The sequence below is a fragment of the Bubalus kerabau genome, unplaced genomic scaffold (genome assembly GCF_029407905.1).
Source record: "Bubalus kerabau isolate K-KA32 ecotype Philippines breed swamp buffalo unplaced genomic scaffold, PCC_UOA_SB_1v2 scaffold_48, whole genome shotgun sequence".
NCBI classification, from domain to species: domain Eukaryota; kingdom Metazoa; phylum Chordata; class Mammalia; order Artiodactyla; family Bovidae; genus Bubalus; species Bubalus kerabau.
Window position 1 is genome coordinate 1,824,692 of NW_026577902.1, and position 19,884 is coordinate 1,844,575.

Genomic DNA, 19,884 nt, shown 5'->3' on the forward strand with positions numbered 1-19,884 from the left:
TATTCCAGACGGTGGAGAACACTTAGGGAACTGATTACTGGCTGGATCTGTCTCCCTCCTTTTCATTCCCCCCTTTTATCCTTCTGGCCACCTCTGTCTCCTTCCTCCTTCTTCTTGTCTCTGTATAACTCTGTGAACATCTCTGAGCGGTCCAGTTGTGGAGTGCACATAAGGAAGTGACTACTGGCCAGCCCACTCTCTCCACTATTGATTCCACCTCATCTCATTTGGGTCACCTCTAACTCCCTCCTCCCTCTTCTCTTCTCCATGTAACGCTGTGAACCTTTCTGAGTGACCCTCACAGTAGAGAAACTTTTCTTCTTTAACGTAGATGTTTTATCAATGGTGCTGTATAGAAGGAGAAGTTTTGAAACTACTGTAAAAGTAAGACAGATAACTGGAAGCAGGAGGCTTAAGTCCAAACCCTGCCTCCAGGGAACTCCTGACTCCAAGGAACATTAATTGACAGGAGCTCATCAAATGCCTCCATACCGACACTGAAATCAAGCACCACACAAGGGCCAACAAGTTCCAGGGCAAGACATACCAAGCAAATTCTGCAGCAACAAAGGAACGCAGCCCTGAGCTTCAAGATACAGGCTGCCCAAAGTCACCCCAAAGCCACAAACATCTCATAACTCATTACTGGACACTTCATTGCACTCCAGAGAGAAGAAATACAGCTCTACCCACCAGAACATGGACACAAGCTTCCCTAACCAGGAAACCTTGACAAGACACCTGTACAAACCCACACACAACGAGGAAATGCCAGAGTAAAGAACTCCACAAACTGCCAGAATACAGAAAGGACACCCCAAACTCAGCAATTTAAACAAGATGAGACAGAGGAATACCCAGCAGATAAAGGAACAGGATAAATGCCCACCAAACCAAACAAAAGAGGAAGAGATAGGGAATCTACATGATAAAGAATTCCGAGTAAGGATAGTGAAATGGATCTAAAATCTTGAAATTAAAATGGAATCACAGATAAATAGCCTGGAGACAAGGATTGAGAAGATGCAAGAAAGGTTTAACAAGGACCTAGAAGAAATAAAAAAAGAGTCAATATATAATGAATAATGCAATAAATGAAACTAAAAACACTCTGGAGGCAACAAATAGTAGAATAACAGAGGCAGAAGATAGGATTAGTGAATTCGAAGATAGAATGGTAGAAATAAATGAATCAGAGAGGATAAATGAAAAACGAATTAAAAGAAATGAGCACAATCTCAGAGACCTCCAGGACAATATTAAACGCTACAACATTCGAATCATAGGGGTCCCAGAAGAAGAAGACAAAAAGAAAGACCGTGAGAAAATACTTGAGGAGATAATAGTTGAAAACTTCCCTAAAATGGGGAAGGAAATAATCACTCAAGTCCAAGAAACCCAGACAGTCCCATACAGGATAAAGCCAAGGCGAAACCCCCCAAGACACATATTAATCACATTAACAAAAATCAAACACAAAGAACAAATATGAAAAGCAGCAAGGGAAAAACAACAAATAACACACAAGGGAATTGCCATAAGGATAACAGCTGATCTTTCAATAGAAACTCTTCAAGCAAGGAGGGAATGGCAAGACATACTTAAAATGATGAAAGAAAATAACCTACAGCCCAGATTATTGTACCCAGCAAGGATCTCATTCAAGTATGAATGAGAAATCAAAAGCTTTTCAGACAAGCAAAAGCTGAGAGAATTCTGCACCACCAAACCAGCTCTCCAACAAATACTAAACAGGAAACACAAAAACGGTGTATAAATTCAAACCCCAAACAATAAAGTAAATGGCAATGGGATCATACTTATCAGTAATTACCTTAAACGTAAATGGGTTGAATGCTCCAACCAAAAGACAAAGACTGGCTGAATGGATACAAAAACAAGACCCCTACATATGTTGTCTACAAGAGACCCACCTCAAAACAGGGGATACATACAGACTGAAAGTGAAGGGCTGGAAAAAGATTTTCCATGCAAATAGGGACCAAAAGAAAGCAGGAGTAGCGATACTCATGTCAGATAAAATAGACTTTAAAACAAAGGCTGTGAAAAGAGACAAAGAAGGTCACTACATAATGATCAAAGGATCAATCCAAGAAGAAGATATAACAATTATAAATATATATGCACCCAACGTGGGAGCACCACAGTATGTAAGACAAATGCTAACAAGTATGAAAGGAGAAATTAACACTAACACAATAATAGTTGGAGATTTTAATACCCCACTCACACCTATGGATAGATCAACTAAACAGAAATTTAACAAGGAAACACAAACTTTAAATGATACAATAGACCAGTTAGACCTAATTGATATCTATAGGACAATTCATCCCAAAACAATGAATTTCAACTTTTTCTAAAGTGCACATGGAACCTTCTCCAGGATAGATCACATCCTGGGCCATAAAGCTAGCATTGGTAAATTCGAAAAAATAGAAATCATTCCAAGCATCTTTTCTGACCACAATGCAGTAAGATTAGATCTCAATTACAGGAGAAAAACTATTAAAAATTCCAACATATGGAGGCTGAACAACACGCTGCTGAATAACCAACGAATCACAGAAGAAATCAAAAAAGAAATCAAAATTTGCATAGAAACGGATGAAAATGAAAACACAACAACCCAAAACTTGTGGGACACGGTAAAAGCAGTCCTAAGGGGAAAGTTCATAGCAATACAGGCACACCTCAAGAAACAAGAAAAAAGTCAAATAAATAAACTAACTCTACACCTAAAGCAACTAGAAAAGGAAGAAATGAAGAACCCCAGGGTTAGTAGAAGGAAAGAAATCTTAAAAATTAGAGCAGAAATAAATGCAAAAGAAACAAAAGAGACCATAGCAAAAATCAACAAAACCAAAAGCTGGTTCTTTGAAACGATAAATAAAATTGACAAACCATTAGCCAGACTCATCAAGAAACAAAGGGAGAAAAATCAAATCAATAAAATTAGAAATGAAAATGGAGAGATCACAACAGAAAACACAGAAATACAAAGGATCATAAGAGACTACTATCAACAATTATATGCCAATAAAATGGACAACGTGGAAGAAATGGACAAATTCTTAGAAAAGTACAACTTTCCAAAACTGGACCAGGGAAGAAATAGACAATCTTAACAGACCCATCACAAGCACGGAAATGGAAACTGTAACCAAAAATCTTCCAGCCAACAAAAGCCCAGGTCCAGACGGCTTCACAGCTGAATTCTACCAAAAATTTAGAGAAGAGCTAACGCCTATCCTGCTCAAACTTTTCCAGAAAATTGCAGAGGAAGGTAAACTTCCAAACTCATTCTATGAGGCCACCATCAGCCTAATACCAAAACCTGACAAAGATCCCACAAAAAAAGAAAACTACAGGCCAATATCACTGATGACATAGATGCAAAAATCCTTAACAAAATTCTAGCAATCAGAATCCAACAACACATTAAAAAGATCATACACCATGACCAAGTGGGCTTTATCCCAGGGATGCAAGGATTCTTCAATATCCGCAAATCAATCAATGTAATACACCACCTTAACAAATTGAAAAATAAAAACCATATGATTTTCTCAATAGATGCAGAGAAAGCCTTTGACAAAATTCAACATCCATTTATGATAAAAAATCTCCAGAAAGCAGGAATAGAAGGAATATACCTCAACATAATAAAAGCTATAGATGACAAACCCACAGCAAACATTATCCTCAATGGTGAAAAATTGAAAGCATTTCCTCTAGAGTCAGGAACAAGACAAGGGTGCCCACTTTCACCATTACTATTCAACATAGCTTTGGAAGTTTTGGCCACAGCAATCAGAGCAGAAAAAGAAACAAAAGGAATCCAAATTGGAAAAGAAGAAGTAAAACTCTCACTGTTTGCAGATGACATGATCCTCTACATAGAAAACCCTAAAGACTCCACCAGAAAATTACTAGAACTAGCCAATGACTATAGTAAAGTTGCAGGATATAAAATCAACACACAGAAATCCCTTGAATTCCTATACACTAATAATGAGAAAACAGAAAGAGAAATTAAGGAAACAATTTCATTCACCATTGCAACGGAAAGAATAAAATACTTAGGAATATACCTACCTAAAGAAACTAAAGACCTATATATAGAAAACTATAAAACACTGGTGAAAGAAATCAAAGAGGACACTAATAGGTGGAGAAATATACCATGTTCATGGATTGGAAGAATCAATATAGTGAAAATGAGTATACTACCCAAGGCAATTTATAGATTCAACGCAATCCCTATCAAGCTACCAACAGTATTCTTCACAGAGCTAGAACAAATAATTTCACAATTTGTATGGAAATACAAAAAACCTCGAATAGCCAAAGCGATCTTGAGAAAGAAGAATGGAACTGGAGGAATCAACCTACCTGATTTCAGGCTCCGCTACAAAGCCACAGTTATCAAGACAGTATGGTACTGGCACAAAGACAGAAATATAGATTAGTGGAACAAAATAGAAAGCCCAGAGATAAATCCACACACATATGGACACCTTATCTTTGACAAAGGAGGCAAAAATATACAATGGATTAAAGACAATCTCTTTAACAAGTGGTGCTGGGAAATCTGGTCAACCACTTGTAAAAGAATGAAACTAGAACACTTTCTAACACAATACACAAAAATAAACTCAAAATGGATTCAAGATCTAAACGTAAGACCAGAAACTATAAAACTCCTAGAGGAGAACATAGGCAAAACACTCTCTGAAATACATCACAGCAGGATCCTCTATGACCCACCTCCCAGAATATTGGAAATAAAAACAAAAATAAACAAATGGGGCCTAATTAACCTTAAAAGCTTCTGCACATCAAAGCAAACTATTAGCAAGGTGAAAAGACAGCCTTCGGAATGGGAGAAAATAATAGGAAATGAAGCAACTGACAAACAACTAATCTCAAAAATATACAAGCAACACCTACAGCTCAACTCCAGAAAAATAAATGACCCAATCAAAAAATGGGCCAAAGAACTAAATAGACATTTCTCCAAAGAAGACATACAGATGGCTAACAAACACATGAAAAGATGCTCAAAATCACTCATTATCATAGAAATGCAAATCAAAACCACTATGAGGTACCATTTCACGCCAGTCAGAATGGCTGCAATCCAAAAGTCTACAAATAATAAATGCTGGAGAGGGTGTGGAGAAAAGGGAACCCTCTTACACTGTTGGTGGGAATGCAAACTAGTACAGCCACTATGGAGAACAGTGTGGAGATTCCTTAAACAACTGGAAATAGAACTGCCTTATGATCCAGCAATCCCACTGCTGGGCATACACACTGAGGAAACCAGAAGGGAAAGAGACACGTGTACCCCAATGTTCATCGCAGCACTGTTTCTAATAGCCAGGACATGGAAGCAACCTAGATGTCCATCAGCAGATGAATGGATAAGAAAGCTGTGGTACATATACACAATGGAGTATTACTCCGCCATTAAAAAGAATAGAATGAATCAGTTCTAATGAGGTGGATGAAACTGCAGCCTATTATACAGAGTGAAGTAAGCCAGAAAGAAAAACACCAATACAGTATACTAACGCATATATATGGAACTTTGAAAGACGGTAACAATAACCCTGAGTACGAGACAGCAAAAGAGACACTGATGTATAGAAGAGTCTTATGGACTCTGTGGGAGAGGGAGAAGGTGGGAAGATTTGGGAGAATGGCATTGAAATATGTAAAATATCATGTATGAAAAGAGTTGCCAGTCCAGGTTTGATGCATGACACTGGATGCTTGGGGCTAGTGCTCTGGGACGACCCAGAGGGATGCTATGGGGGGGAGGAGGGAGGAGGGTTCAGGATGGGGAGCACATGTATACCTGAGGCGGATTCATTTTGATATTTGGGAAAACTAATACAATTATGTAAAGTTTAAAAATAAAATAAAATTAAAAAAAAAATCCACAGGAGGCTTGACTCCCTTTAGGCCACTCAGTGGTCTCCAAGAAATACCCGTCGGGACTCGAGAGCAGAGCAGAGTCCTTTCCTTCCTCTCGAGATAAGGCCTGACTCCTCGGGTGCGTCTAAAATGCAACCCCGAGATCTCTGTCGCCCCTGGAGAGGAACATTAGGTCCCGGACACAAGCTTAGATGAGGTATCTTTTGCCCTGAAGTGACTCGAGAGCAATCCTTAGCTCTCTCTCGCAACTCTAATGGAAGATTGGACTTCCCTGGGCCAACACAAGAGGAAGCCTGAATTCCCCATCATAACTCGAGAATCCCGCCGAAACTCGAGAAAAACCACATGGTTACCCCGTCATCGCAAGATGAGGCCCTTGCCCGCTACAGCGTCTAAAGAGAAGTCCCAGGTTTCTTCTTGAAGTGTTTTCACACTTCAAGTGTGAAAACTTGGCACCCTTGATGCGATTCCAAAAGTTCCCCAACACCCTGGTCTCTCTCGAGGGGAACACCGAGGTTCCCGGTACGACTTCATCTGAGCCACTTCTCCCCTCCTGATTGCGACTGGAGGGTCGACTCCCGTGTTTTGTCTGGAAGGGGTTCCCAACCTTCCCGGCGCACCTCAGGATGAGGCCGGTCTAACGAGAATATTTGAGACGTAGCTTCATGGGTGGTAACACATGCTGAAAGACCCCGATTCCCCGGTCCGCTCTTGATAAGAACCCGATGCCCGGACACCTCTTCAAAGGCAACCCTGTGGAAGAAGGCACAACACGAAGGGGCACTGACACCCTCGTGCATCGTCCGGAAAAACCCGCAGATTCCAAACACAGTTCGACAAGTTGCCTGTCACCCCATGAATAACTCGAGAGGCAAGCGGAGTTCCATTCCTCCTTACAAGACGAGGCATGACTCTCCTGTCCTAACTCTGCAGGGACCCTGCGATCAGAGTTAGAAATGGAGATGAACCTTGAGGTTCCTGCCTCCACTCGAGATGAGGCCCTCTTCTATTGCACCAAACCCAGTGGAGTCCCGAGAGGGCCCTCCCAACTCCAGGGTATCCCTGACTTCTCAGAGGCACACTGAGAAGCTCCCTGAGGCCACCGGCACTAGTCGAGGGAACCCAGGGTTTACTGCCGTGACCCAAGAAACACCTTGAAAGTCCTTCTTTAACGGTTCTTGAGGCCCAATACACCTTCCATGACTCTAGAGCAATGACGCGCTCCCCCTCACAATGCGCATGGAGACCTGACTTCCCAAGCGCCACATGAGAGGCTCCCTGAGCTCCCCGTAGTACCTCATGAGAAACCCCACACTGGCGCTGCAGCTCGAGAAAACCCACGAGACGCCCCCTTCATCGCGAGATGATGGCCTTCTTTTCCTGCATGGCCTGGAGAGCAATCCTGAGTCCACTCTCCAAACTCCACAGGAGGCTTGACTCCCTTTAGGCCACTCAGTGGGCTCCAAGAGATACCCGTCGCAACTCGAGAGGAGAGCGGAGTCCTTCGCTTCCCCTCGAGACAAGGACTGACTCCCCGGGTGCATCAGGAAAGCAACCCCGAGATCCCTGTCCCCTCTGGAGACGAACATTATGTCCTGGACACAAGCCTAGATAAGGTCTCTTTTGCCCTGCAGTAACTCAAGCGCAATCCCTAGCTCTCCCTCGCAACTCGAATGGAAGACTGGACTTCCCTGGGCCAACACAAGAGGAAGCCTGAATTTCCTGACCTAACTCGAGAATCCCGCCACAACTCGAGAAAAACGACGTGGTTAACCCGTCACCACAAGATGAGGCCCTTGCCAGCTACAGCGTCTCAAGAGAAGTCTCACGTTCCGTCTTGAAGTTTGAAACGGTACTTAGCACCTTTGATGTGACTCCAAAAGTTCCCCGACATCCCAGTTTTACTCGAGGGGAACATCGAGGTTCCCGGCACCACTTCATCTGAGCCCCTTCTCCCCTCCTGATTGGGACAAGAGGGTCGATTCACTTGCTTTGTCTGAAAGGGTTACCGACCTTCCTGGTGCACCTCAGGTTGAGGTCCGTCTCAAGAAGAAATTCGAGACGTAGGCTTGTGGGTGGTGCCACATGCCGAAAGACCCTGATTTCCTGGTCTGCTCTTGATAAGAACCTGAAGGCTGGATACCTCTTCGAAGGCAACCCTGTGTATGAAGGCAAAAAACAAAGGGGAACTGACACCCCCATGCATCGTCCGGATAAAACCGCAGGTTCCACACACAGCTCGACAAGTGGCCTGTTATCTGGTGAACAACTCGAGAGTCCAGTGGAGTTCCATTCCTCCACACAAGACGAGGCCTGACTCTCCTGTCCTAACTCTGTAGGGACTCTGTGTTCAGAGTCAGAAATGGAGAGCAACCCTGAGGTTCCTGCTTCAAATCGAGATGAGGCCCTCTTCTGACAAGGTCCAGCCTCGGCTGGTCCAGGGTTTTCGAAGGGGAGACAGAGTAGGCGACCTATTGATTTATTTATCAAAGATATAAAGAGTAATAGAATGAGGATAGCTCAGTAGGAAAATTTAGTGGAGAAAAGAAGCTGAGTAGCTTGGTTTATGCGGAAAATCAGTATAACCCGTGACACCAGGTTAGCTCTTACCACGGAGGCCGCAGTCTCCCTCTTGAATAGCGAAAAGTGCCCCACCTTAGACACCTTCTCAAGTGGTCTTCGAAGCCCAGGCAAATAAATGGTCGCAGAGGATATCCGCGCTCCAGATGGACACTCATCTGAAAATTGAGGGGAAGAATGACATTAGGAGACTAAGCGTTGGCAATCAAGGCCCGTAGCTTTAGTTTCAACAGGGGTTTTTATACCCTAAGTTACACATAGAGGATAATGGGGATGCAAAGTCAGCAGCCTTTGATCCTTATCAAAAACCAGGGTTTCTTTCCTGCAAATGTATCATATACAAATGGTTTAGGTGATTTACATCATCTTCTAGCCAGAAGACCTATTAACATTTTATGACTCTTGACAAAGACTTATCAACCGTAAGACTTATTTTCTCTAAGAGTAATTATTTTAAGGTTTGGCCCCATCTTTCGAAGATAAAATTGCATTCCTATAGGGCAGATATGTAATGGGTTTACAACAAAGGAAATAATTTATTACCTTAAGGGTCTAAAGTTAGTAACACCAAGGCCACTACTTATTTCTTCTACATACCAACTATATTAATTAATACACATTCAATTATACAATTCAGGGGATGTGGAAACTTGGCAACAAGCATTGGTTCATCAATGAAATCTTTTACTAGTTTTATTCTGACAGTTTCTAACTCTCTGAGAGGCTCTAAGCTATTTGAATATCTTAAACTTCCCGTGCCTCTCGAGGCTTGGAGACTGTAAACAATTGTATGCATTGCTGTAGGAGTCCGGGTAAACTTGTCAGGCGAGTTAGAGAGCCATCTGACGTGTTTGGATTTAAACACTCCTAATTGCCCAGGAACTTTATTAATTGGAGCTGTAAGTTAGCTCTTTGACAGAAAGAATGAGATGGTGGTGGGGGACAGCCCCCAGTAAAGTCAGAGGTGAGAGCACAAAGCAATAAAGTAGGCAGACACTGGTTTTGGGGGGTAGATGCTCAAGAATATCCGGGAGGACTCCCGAGGCTCGATCCCGCCTTTGTGTATGCCCAGCCTCCTTCCTCATGACCTTTGTCACGAGTGGAATGTCTCTCGCTGGCTCCCGGCATCTCCCCGTTTTGTATTTCTTAAAACAGCCAGATGTAGCTCAGTCGCGAGCCTCTGAATACTCTGCCGAAGAATCCTGACAATACAAGGAAGAATGATTATGAGAAGCACAATTAAAGCAGCCACCGCAGCATAGCTAAAGACATTAGACAGAATATTCTTTCCTGAGATGTAGTTAGGGAAAGTATGGAAGAAATCATTTGCTGTTCCAGCAGCAGTAAAATCTAATCGGGAGTGCTCCATGGTTGCTATTTGATAGTGAAGTTTCCCTACGTCTCAACCAATGTCAGAGCTGTTCCAGATACCTGAAATATGGTTTTTAATCTTTTCCCATTCAAAATCTGTCTCATTTACTTTCAGGGGTGTTACACATATCCACCGATAGTCAGCATGACAAGACAATGCCATTTTCACCTTTAAAGCCTGCAATTCAGTCCCAATATGTATTACTGCTTCCTCTAGGGCGTCTACCCTCATTTCTAATTTTCTCTCTATAGCTTCCTGTGTTGCCAATGTTAAAGAAACATTTTTGGACATAGAATCAACATATTGAGCAGTATGTACTTGTTGAGTCAATGATATTGCTGCCACAGTAACAGAAGTGATTGCACTTATCAAAGCTGCTGTTCCCAAGATAAGTAAGCCCACAAACCGTCGTGTTTGCATTAAATCCTGTAGTTGTTGTAATACAGCAAGACCATAATTCAATAAGTGGTTACATCATAAGATAAGGTGGATGTTGTAGCATTACAAAGGAGCAAACATTATATTGAGGGTTTAAACAAGATGAACCAGGGAGCAGCTGTAGGCGTCAGCCCGGGGGAGCAGTGTCCCCAGCATCAGGAGGCAGAACGCGAGCGGCAGGCTGTGGGCCAAGGCGCCTATGGTGGGCGGAGGGGCAGGGTTCGTGGTTTAGGGCTAGCTGCCACCGCTTGGGCTCAGGGCGGTCCCCTCTCGCCGGTGGGGCCACGCTGGTCTGGACAGCACTCCGCGGGTGCGCTTTCCTCTCTGGCCCTCACTCGCTGCACAGACTTCTTTGCTCTAGGTCACGGGGTGCAGCGAGGTGGGTGCGAGGCACTGCTGGTGGCACGGAGGCGAGAGCTGGCTGGGGGAGGGGGAGCGAGCGAGTGCGCGCGCCGCAAACCTGGTCTTTGGGGAATGTGACATGACGAATTTGTCTGAGATCCAAACCGGAGAATCTGCATTCTGTAGAAATATACAAGCATACCCTCTCCCACAAGTTAGCAACACATCTGGCCTTTTTCACTCTCCCGTAAGGAGGCCTTTTTACTTGACCAGGGGCCGAGTCGTAGCCTGTAATTCAGGCATCTAGTGTCTCATCATTGTAGTCTGCCCCTGTGTGTTTACGTTTAAGTGATTAATTACAATTGGAACATAACTTCACTATTTGTCTAGCTGTTTCCCTATGGATATGTTAATTTAGGTCTAATGTTTAGTTTAGGTCTCTGTATAAATTTAAGTAATAAATGTATAACCTCCTTATCTCATTTTGGTATACAGGTATACAGATATACCTAAATGCAAAATGCATTTATATATGTATTTATATATGGCAACAAGTATAAAGTTATTGACATATAATATATATAAATCAATATACTTGAATTAATCTTTATAATTAATATATTAATTAATATATATTACAACAATACAACACATACACAGCTAATACCAACCAACACAAACCAATATACTGTAATAATACATGTCACACATTTATAATTATACAGTATATAGAACATTTATCATCACAGCACATCAATCCATACCAATTAATATCAGCCACACACACATTATATTCTGCCATATATATTTAATTATACAGTATATATATATATGTGTGTGTATATAGTATACATATTAATTTATATACAAATTAATTAAGTATAGATCTATAAATAGAATTAGGTATACCTTTATTATATTTTATTTATACCCATACCTAATTAGGCAAACTGTAATTAGGCAAATACATTTATATTATGTATTTATAACAATATATAAAGTATTGTTAAATGTACCACCTGTACAGCATCTCCACCCCACATACCACTTTCTCTAATCCCACCAACTCATTTTCAGTATTATGTGTTGGCCAGGAGCTGGGCCAGTCTTTCCCAGCAATGTTAAGAGACGTCTGTTCCTGTGTCTAATAGCCCTGGCGTTTTATTCTCTTGAATTAAAAGATCTTTTAAAGGCCTTGGAACTGTAATTTCCTGCACCCAAAAGGCTAGATCACTAGATCCAAATGTTTTGTGGCTCTTAGCTTGAGAAGTCAAGTTTTTCCTTGTCTGATAGTAAGGTAAAAGTAAAAGCTGTGTTACTCTTTGACCTTTTGATAGGCAGTGAGATCAAGACTTTAATTTCTCAATATCATCAGAATCTACTACACCATGCACCAGCGAAATTTCTTTTCTTTCTTTTTTTTTTATTTAATTATTTTTTAAAAGAAAGCGAGCTACGCCCCAGGACAAATCTTACAATGTCCTCAGATAGGGGGCCAGCCACTCCGGTTGGAATTGGAGTAAGCGGCACATCAGGGGTTAATATTGTTATTAAATCTCCTTGCCTTTTCGCTTTTCTCCTAGCCTGGGTGAGACCCCCCTGAGGGAGTTTTCTCCAAGGAGCACGCTCTGAATATTGTGTACTAAAAGCTCCTTTGTTTAAAAAACTTTTTATCTTCCTCAGTCTTAGGCAACACTTTGGGAGGCTTTGGGGGCAAAGTGGGGAACTCCTGGGTCCTGGGAGGCACAATCGAAGGCGGTGGTGGTCTCCTTAAATCAGAAAGTGGTGGATAAGTTTTTTAAAGGTTTGTGCAGAGGGGGAGGGAGCTCGCCAGGGCTCTCGGCCGCAGCGTCCTGTAAGCCCTCTCCTTCCTCGGGAGGTAGACCACTTTCTCCCTCCTTTTTTTTTTTTTCAATGGCAGAAAATATGATCTGTGCAGTAAATGGAGACTCACCACCATCCACCTCTATAGCCTCCCCCATAGGCTATTTAACAGCCTCGTGACGGAGGTCCAGGACATTTCTAATCATATTCCACAGTCAATAAATATTTGTCTATTCTTAGATGCAGAGAAATCCATTTTTAATTTTTTTTTAATTTTAGAGAATATTTTTATTTATTTTGTAACCTCTTTACCCTGGCTAAACTGCAGAGGGGACTAGAAAAGAAGCCTCAAGGTGAGGATCGAGTTCATCCTTGGGACTAGAGAAAATCCTTCTCCGGGAAACTCCTAGCGGTGGCCCTTTACCCCGACATGGAGGAGGAGGCATAGGGGGATGGGAGCGTCCCGAAGTTTTCCTCTTCTGTTCCGGAGATCCTTTAACTGTTTGGTAACTAAATCTTACGAACTGTCTGATCGGGGATGTTTCCCTCAACCTCCTAGGAGCGGATGGTCTGATTAGGGATGTTTTCTTAAACTTTTAGGAGCATCTTTAGCTAAAAAAAAAAAAAAAAAAAAAAACAATCCTCATCAGAATGGCATCGAGCTGCTGTTTCCTCTAAACCTTTTTCAAATTGAGGGGAGAGCTGATCTTTCTTTTCATCCCTATCTTTTACATGCTCATTGGCAGTCATAGCGGCTAGCCATTCATTTAGCTGTCGATAGCTAGGTATAGCCTCTTCATTTTCACTTTTCTTTATAACAGGTACCTTTTCAGATTTGCTTTTTTGTTTAACAGGTACTTTTCCAACTTTACTTTCCACTTTAACAGGTACCTTTTCAAATTCATGAGCTGGATCTAAAACATCTCTAGTCATATTCCACAGAGGAAAGGTGTAAGTAGGGATTTTTTCCAAACCTTGCTGAGCACAATAAGCTCTTAGCTGTTTTCCTAGTTTTTTCAAGATATCTAGGTTAACAGTGCCTTGTTGTAGAAACCAAGGGCAGTGGTCTTGTACAAATGTAAAAAATGATTGAATGGAAGATGTTTTAACCTTGATTCTTCTTTTACTTAATAACTGTAAAATTACTCCTATAAAGAGCTGTCTTTCATTTGATTCAGTGTTGCCCATGTCAGAAAATTAAGGATAGTAAAAGATTTTGCTTTTAGCTATCTAAAGATTAGGCCCTTTTTGTCAGCCTTTTTAGAAACCGTTTTTTCTCTCTAACTCTTCAACACTTCCCACTCCTCTCGCCCTGTCTATTCTACAGGGGGATCTGCAGCCCCCTAAGTGGGATCCTATCTGTCCCCAAAACTGAACACTGGGGGAATGGGGTTGGGGATTTACCTTCGAAATGCCTGTCTCGGGCGCCACCTGCAGAGGTCCAGCCCCAGCTGATCCAGGGTATTTGAAGGGAAGATGGAGTAGGCGACCTATTTATATATTTATTTATTCATCAAAGATATACAGAGTAATAGAATGAGGATAGCTCAGTAGGAAAATTCAGTGGAGAAAAGCAGCTGAGTAGCTTGGTTTATGCGGAAAATCAATATAACCCATGACACCAGGTTAGCTCTGACCACGGAGGCTGCAAGTGCCCTCTAGAATAGAGGAAGTTGCCCCACCTTAGACACCTTATCGAGTAGGTCTTCGAAGCCCAGGCAAATAAATGGTCGCAGAGGATATCCGCGCTCCAGATGGACACTCATCTGAAAATTGAGGGGAATAATGACATGGGGAGACCAAGCGTTGGCGAGCAAGGCCCGTAACTTTATTTTCAACACAGGTTTTAATACCCTAAGTTACACATAGAGGATAATAGGGGATGCAAAGTCAGCAGTCTTTAATCCTTATCAAAAACCAGGGTTTCTTTTCTGCAGATTTATCGTATTAAAATGGTTTAGATGATTTACATCATCTTCTGGCCAGAAGACCTATTAACATTTTATGACTCTTGACAAAGACTTATCAACCATAAGAGTTATTTTCTCTAAGAGTAATTGTTTAAGGTTTGGCGCAATCTTTCGAAGATAAAATTGCATTCCTATAGGGAGGATGTGTAATGGGTTTACAACAAAGAAAATAATTTATTACCTTAAGGGTCTAAAGTTACTAACATCAAGGCCAGTACTTATTTTTTCTACATACCAACTATATTAATTAACACACATTCAAGGATACAATTCAGGGGATGTGGAAACTTGGCAAAAAGCATTGGTTCATCAATGAAATCTTTTACTAGTTTTATTCTGACAGTTTCTAACTCTCTGAGAGGCTCTAAGCTATTTGAATATCTTAAACTTCCCGTGCGTCTCGAGGCTGGGAGACTGTACACAATCGTATGCATAGCTGTAGGAGACCGGGTAAACTTGTAAGGCGAGTTAGAAAACCATCTGAGGGGTTTGGATTTAAACACTACTAATTGCCCAGGAACATTATTAGTTGGAGCTGTAAGTTAGCTCTTTGACAGAGAGAGTGAGATGGTGGTAGGGGACATCCCCAGTAATGTCAGAGGTGAGAGAACAAAGTCATAAAAAAGGCAGACTTTGGTTTTTGGGGGTAGATGCTCAAGAATATACGGGGGAACTCCCGGAGGCTCGATCCCGCCTTTGCGTATGCCGAGACTCTTTCCTCATGACATTTGTCACGAGTGGAATGTCTCTCGCTGGCTCCCGGCAATCTTCCATTGCACCAAACGCAGTGGAGTCCCGAGAGGCCCCTCCCAACACCACAGTATCAGTGTCTTCTCAGAAGCACCCTGAGCAACTCCCTGAGGTCACCGGCACAAGTCGAGGGAACACAGGGTCTCCTGCCGCAACCCGAGAAAGACCTCAAGAGTCCGTCTTCAACGCGTCTTGAGGCCGGATTCCCCTACCATGACTCGAGAGCAATGACACGCTCCCCCTCGCCATGCGCATGGACACCTGACTTCACTGGCGCCACATGAGAGGCTCCCTGAGCTCCCCGTCATACCTCGTGAGAAACCCCACACTGGCGCCGCAGCTCGGGAAAACCCACGAGACGCCACCGTCATCGTGAGATTGGGGACTTCTTTTCCTGCCTGACCTGGAGAGCAATCCCTGGTCCTTTCTCCAAACTTCACAGGAGGCTTTACTCCCTTTAGGCCACTCAATGAGCTCCAAGAGATACCTGTCACGACTTGAGAGGAGAACAGAGTACTTTGTTTCCCCTCGAGATGAGGCCTTACCTCGGGTGAGTCTGGAATGCAACCCCAAGATCCCTGTTGCCCCTGGAGAGGAACATTATGTCCTGGACAAAAGCCTAGATGAGGTCTATTTTGCCCTACAGTGACTCGAGAGCAACACCCATCTCTCCCTCGCAATTCGAATGGAAGATTGGTCTTCACTGGGCCAACACAAGAGGAAGTCTGAATTTCCCGTTGTAACTCGAGAATCCCGCCACAACTCTTAAAAACCACGTGGTTCCCCATTCATCGCAATATGAGGCCTTTGCCCGCTACAGAGTCTCAAGAGAAGTCCCATGTTTCGTCATAAAGTTCGAAATGCTACTTGGCACCCTTGATGCGACCCCAAAAGTTCCCCAATATACCGGTCTCACTCCAAGGGAACACCGAAGTTCCTGGCACCACTTCATTTGAGCCCCTTCTCCGCTCCTGATCACGGCAGGAAGGTCGATCCCCCTGCTTTGTCTAGAAGGGGTTCCCGACCTTCATGGCGCACCTCAGGATGAGGCCAGTCTCACGAAGAAATTCGAGACGTAGCCTCGTGTTGGTGCCACGTGCCAAAAGACCCCGATTTCTCGGTCTTGCTCTTGATAAGAACCCGATGCCCGGACACCTCTTCTAAGGCAACCCTGTGGATGAAGGCACTACACGAGGGGGCACTGGCAACCCTGTTCATCGTCCGGAAAACCCCGCAGGATCCACATACAGCTCCACAACTGGCCTGTCACCCCTTAAACAATGAGAGAGGAAAGCGGAGTTCCCTTCTTCAGACAAGACGAGGCCTGAGTATCCAATCCCAACTCTGCAGGCACGCTTCGATCTGAGTCAGAAATGGAGAGGAAACCTGAGGTTCCTGCCTCAACCCGAGATGAGGCCCTCTTCCATTAAAACAAACCCAGTGGAGTCCCGAGAGGCCACTCCCATCTCCACAGTATCCCTGACTTCTCAAGGGATTCTGATAAGCTCCTTGAGGCCACCGGCAAACGTCGAGGGAAATAAGGGTTTCCTGCCACAATCGAAGAAAGACCTCGAGAGTCCTTCTTCAATGCGTCTTGAGGTCAGATTCCCCTACCATGGCTCGAGAGCAATAACGCGCTCCCCCTCGCCACGCACATGGAGACCTGAATTCCCTGGCGCCACATGAGAGGCTCCCTGAGCTCCCTGACGTACCTCGTGTGAAACCCCACACTGGCGCCGCAGCTCGAGAAAACCCACAAGACCCCTCCGTCATCGCGAGATGAGGGCCATCTTTTCCTGCATGGCCTGGAGAGCAGTCCCAAGTCCTCTCTCCAAACTTCACAGGAGGCTTGACTCCCTTTAGGCCACAAAGTGGGCTCCAAGAGGTGCCCGTCGCGACTCGAAAGGAGAGCGGAGTCCTTTGCTTCCCTTCGACACGAGGCCTGACTCCCTGGGTGAGTCTGGAATGCAAACCTGAGATCCCTGTGGCCCTTGGAGAGGAACATTAGGTCCTGGACACAAGCCTAGATGAGGTCTCCTTTGCCCTGCAGTGACTCGAGCGCAACCCCCAGCTCTCCCTCGCAACTCGAATGGATGATTGGACTTCCCTGGCCCAACACAAGAGGAAGCCTGAAATCCCCGTCGTAACTCGAGAATCCCACCGCAACTCGAGAAAAACCACGTGGCTCCCCCGTCATCGCAAGATGAGGCCCTTGGCCGCTACAGCGTATCAAGAGAAGTCCCACGTTCCATCCTGAAGTACAAAACGGTACTTGGCACCCTTGATGCGACCCCCAAAGTTCCCTGACATACCGGTCTCACTCGAGGGAAACACCAAAGTTCACGGCACCACTTCCTGTGAGCCCCTTCACCCCTCCTGATCGCAACAGGAGGGTCGACTCCCATGCTTTGTCTGCAAGGGGTTCCCGACGTTCCCCGCGAACCTCTGGATGAGGCCGGTCTCATGAGGAAATTCGAAAAGTAGCCTCATGGTTGGTGCCACATGCTGAAAGATCCCGAATTCCCGGTCCACTCTAGATAAGAACCTGACACCCGGACATCTCTTCGAAGGCAACCCTGTGGATGAAGGCACAACACGAAGGGACACTGACATCCCCATGCATCGTCTGGAAAAACCCGCCGATTCCACTCACAGCTCCAAATGTGGACTGTCACCCCGTGAACAACTCGAGAGGCAAGTGAAGTTGCATTCCTTCACACAAGACGAGGCCTTACCCTCCTGGCCCAACTCTTCAGGGACCCTGCGATCGGAGTCAGAAATGGAGAGGAACCCTGAGGTTCCTGCCTCAACTAGAGAAGAGGCCCTCTTCCATTGAACCAAACTCAGTGGTGTCCCGAGAGGCCCCTCCCAACACCACAGTATCCCTGAATTCTCAGAGGCTCCCTGAGAAGCTACCTGAGGTCACTGGCACAAGTCGAGGGAACCCAGAGTTTCCTGAAGTAACCCGAGAAAGACTTGGAGAGTCCTTTTTCAACGTCTCTTGATGCCCGATTCCCCTACCATGACTCCAGAGCAAGGACGCGCTCCCCTTGCCACAAGCAGGAAAACTGACTTCCCTAGTACCACACAAGAGGCTCCCTGAGTACCCCATCGTACCTCGTGAGAAAACCCACAGTGGCGCCGCAGTTCGAGAAAAACCACAAGATGCCCCCGTCAAGGAGAGATGGGGGCCTTCTTTTCCTGCCTGACCTGGAGAGCAATCCCTGGTCCTCTCTCCAAACTTCACAGGAGGATTGACTCCCTTTAGGCCACTCAGTTGGGTCCAAGAAATACCCGGTGCGACTCGAGAGGAGAGCGGAGTCCTTTGCTTCCCTCGAGACGAGGCCTGACTCCCCGGGTGAGTTTGGAATGCAACCCCGAGATCCATGTCGCCCCTGGAGTGGAACATTATGTCCTAGACACAAGCCTAGATGAGGTCTATTTTGCCCTACAGTGACTCGAGAGCAACCTCCATCTCTCCCTCACAATTTGAATGGAAGATTGGTCTTCCCACGGTCAACACAAGAGGAAGTCTGAATTTCCCATCGTAATTCGAGAATTCAGCCTCAAGTCTTAAAAACCATGTGGTTCCCCCTTCATTGCAATATGAGGCCCTTGCCAGCTAGAGTCTCAAGAGAAGTCCCACGTTCCATCTTAAAGTTCGAAATGCTACTTGGCACCCTTGATGCGACCCCAAAGTTCCCCAACATACGGGTCTCACTCCAGGGGAAGACCGAAATTCCCGGCGTCTCCAGGGAAGTCCCATGTTCCGTCCTTAAGTGCGAAACGGTACTTGACACCCTTGATGAGACCGCAAAAGTTCGCCGACACGCTGGGTGCCTCGAGGGGAACACCGAGGGTCCCGGCACCACTTCATCTGAGCCCCTTCTCCCCTCCTGATCGCGACAGGAGAGTCGATTCCCCTGCTTTCTCTGGAAGGGGTTCCAGGCCTTCCTGGTGCACCTCAGGATGAGGCCGGTATCAGGAGGAAATTCGAGTCTAGCCATGTGTGAGGTGCCACGTGCCGAACGACCCCGATTATCCGGTCCGCTCTTGATAAGAACCCGATGCCCGGACACCTCTTCGAAGGCAACCCTGTGAGTGAAGGCACAACACGAAGGGGCACTGACACCCCCGTGCATCATCCGGAAAAACCCGCAGGGTCTACACACAGCTCGACAAGGGGCCTGAGACTCCCGGAACAACTCGAGAGGCAACCAGAATTCCATTCCTCAGACAAGACGAGGCATGACTCTCCTGTCCCAACACTGCAGGGACCGTGCAGTCGGAGTCAGAATCGGAGAGGAAGCCTGAGGTTCCTGCCTCCCCTCGAGATGAGGCCCTCTTCCATTGCGCCGAACCCAGCAGAGTCCCGAGAGGCCCTGCCAACTCCACAGCATCCCTCACCTCTCAGAGTCACCCTGGTAAGTTCCCTATAGTCCCCTGCAGAAGTGGAGGGAAACGAGGGTTTCCCGCCGCCACCCGAGAAAGACCTCGAGAGTCCTTCTTCAACGCGTCTTGAGGCCCTAGTCACTTCCCATGACTCGAGAGTGATGACCAGCTCCCCCTCGCCATGCGCATGGAGACATGAGTTCCCTGGCACCGCACGAGAGGCTCCCTGAGGTCCTCGTCGTGCCTCGT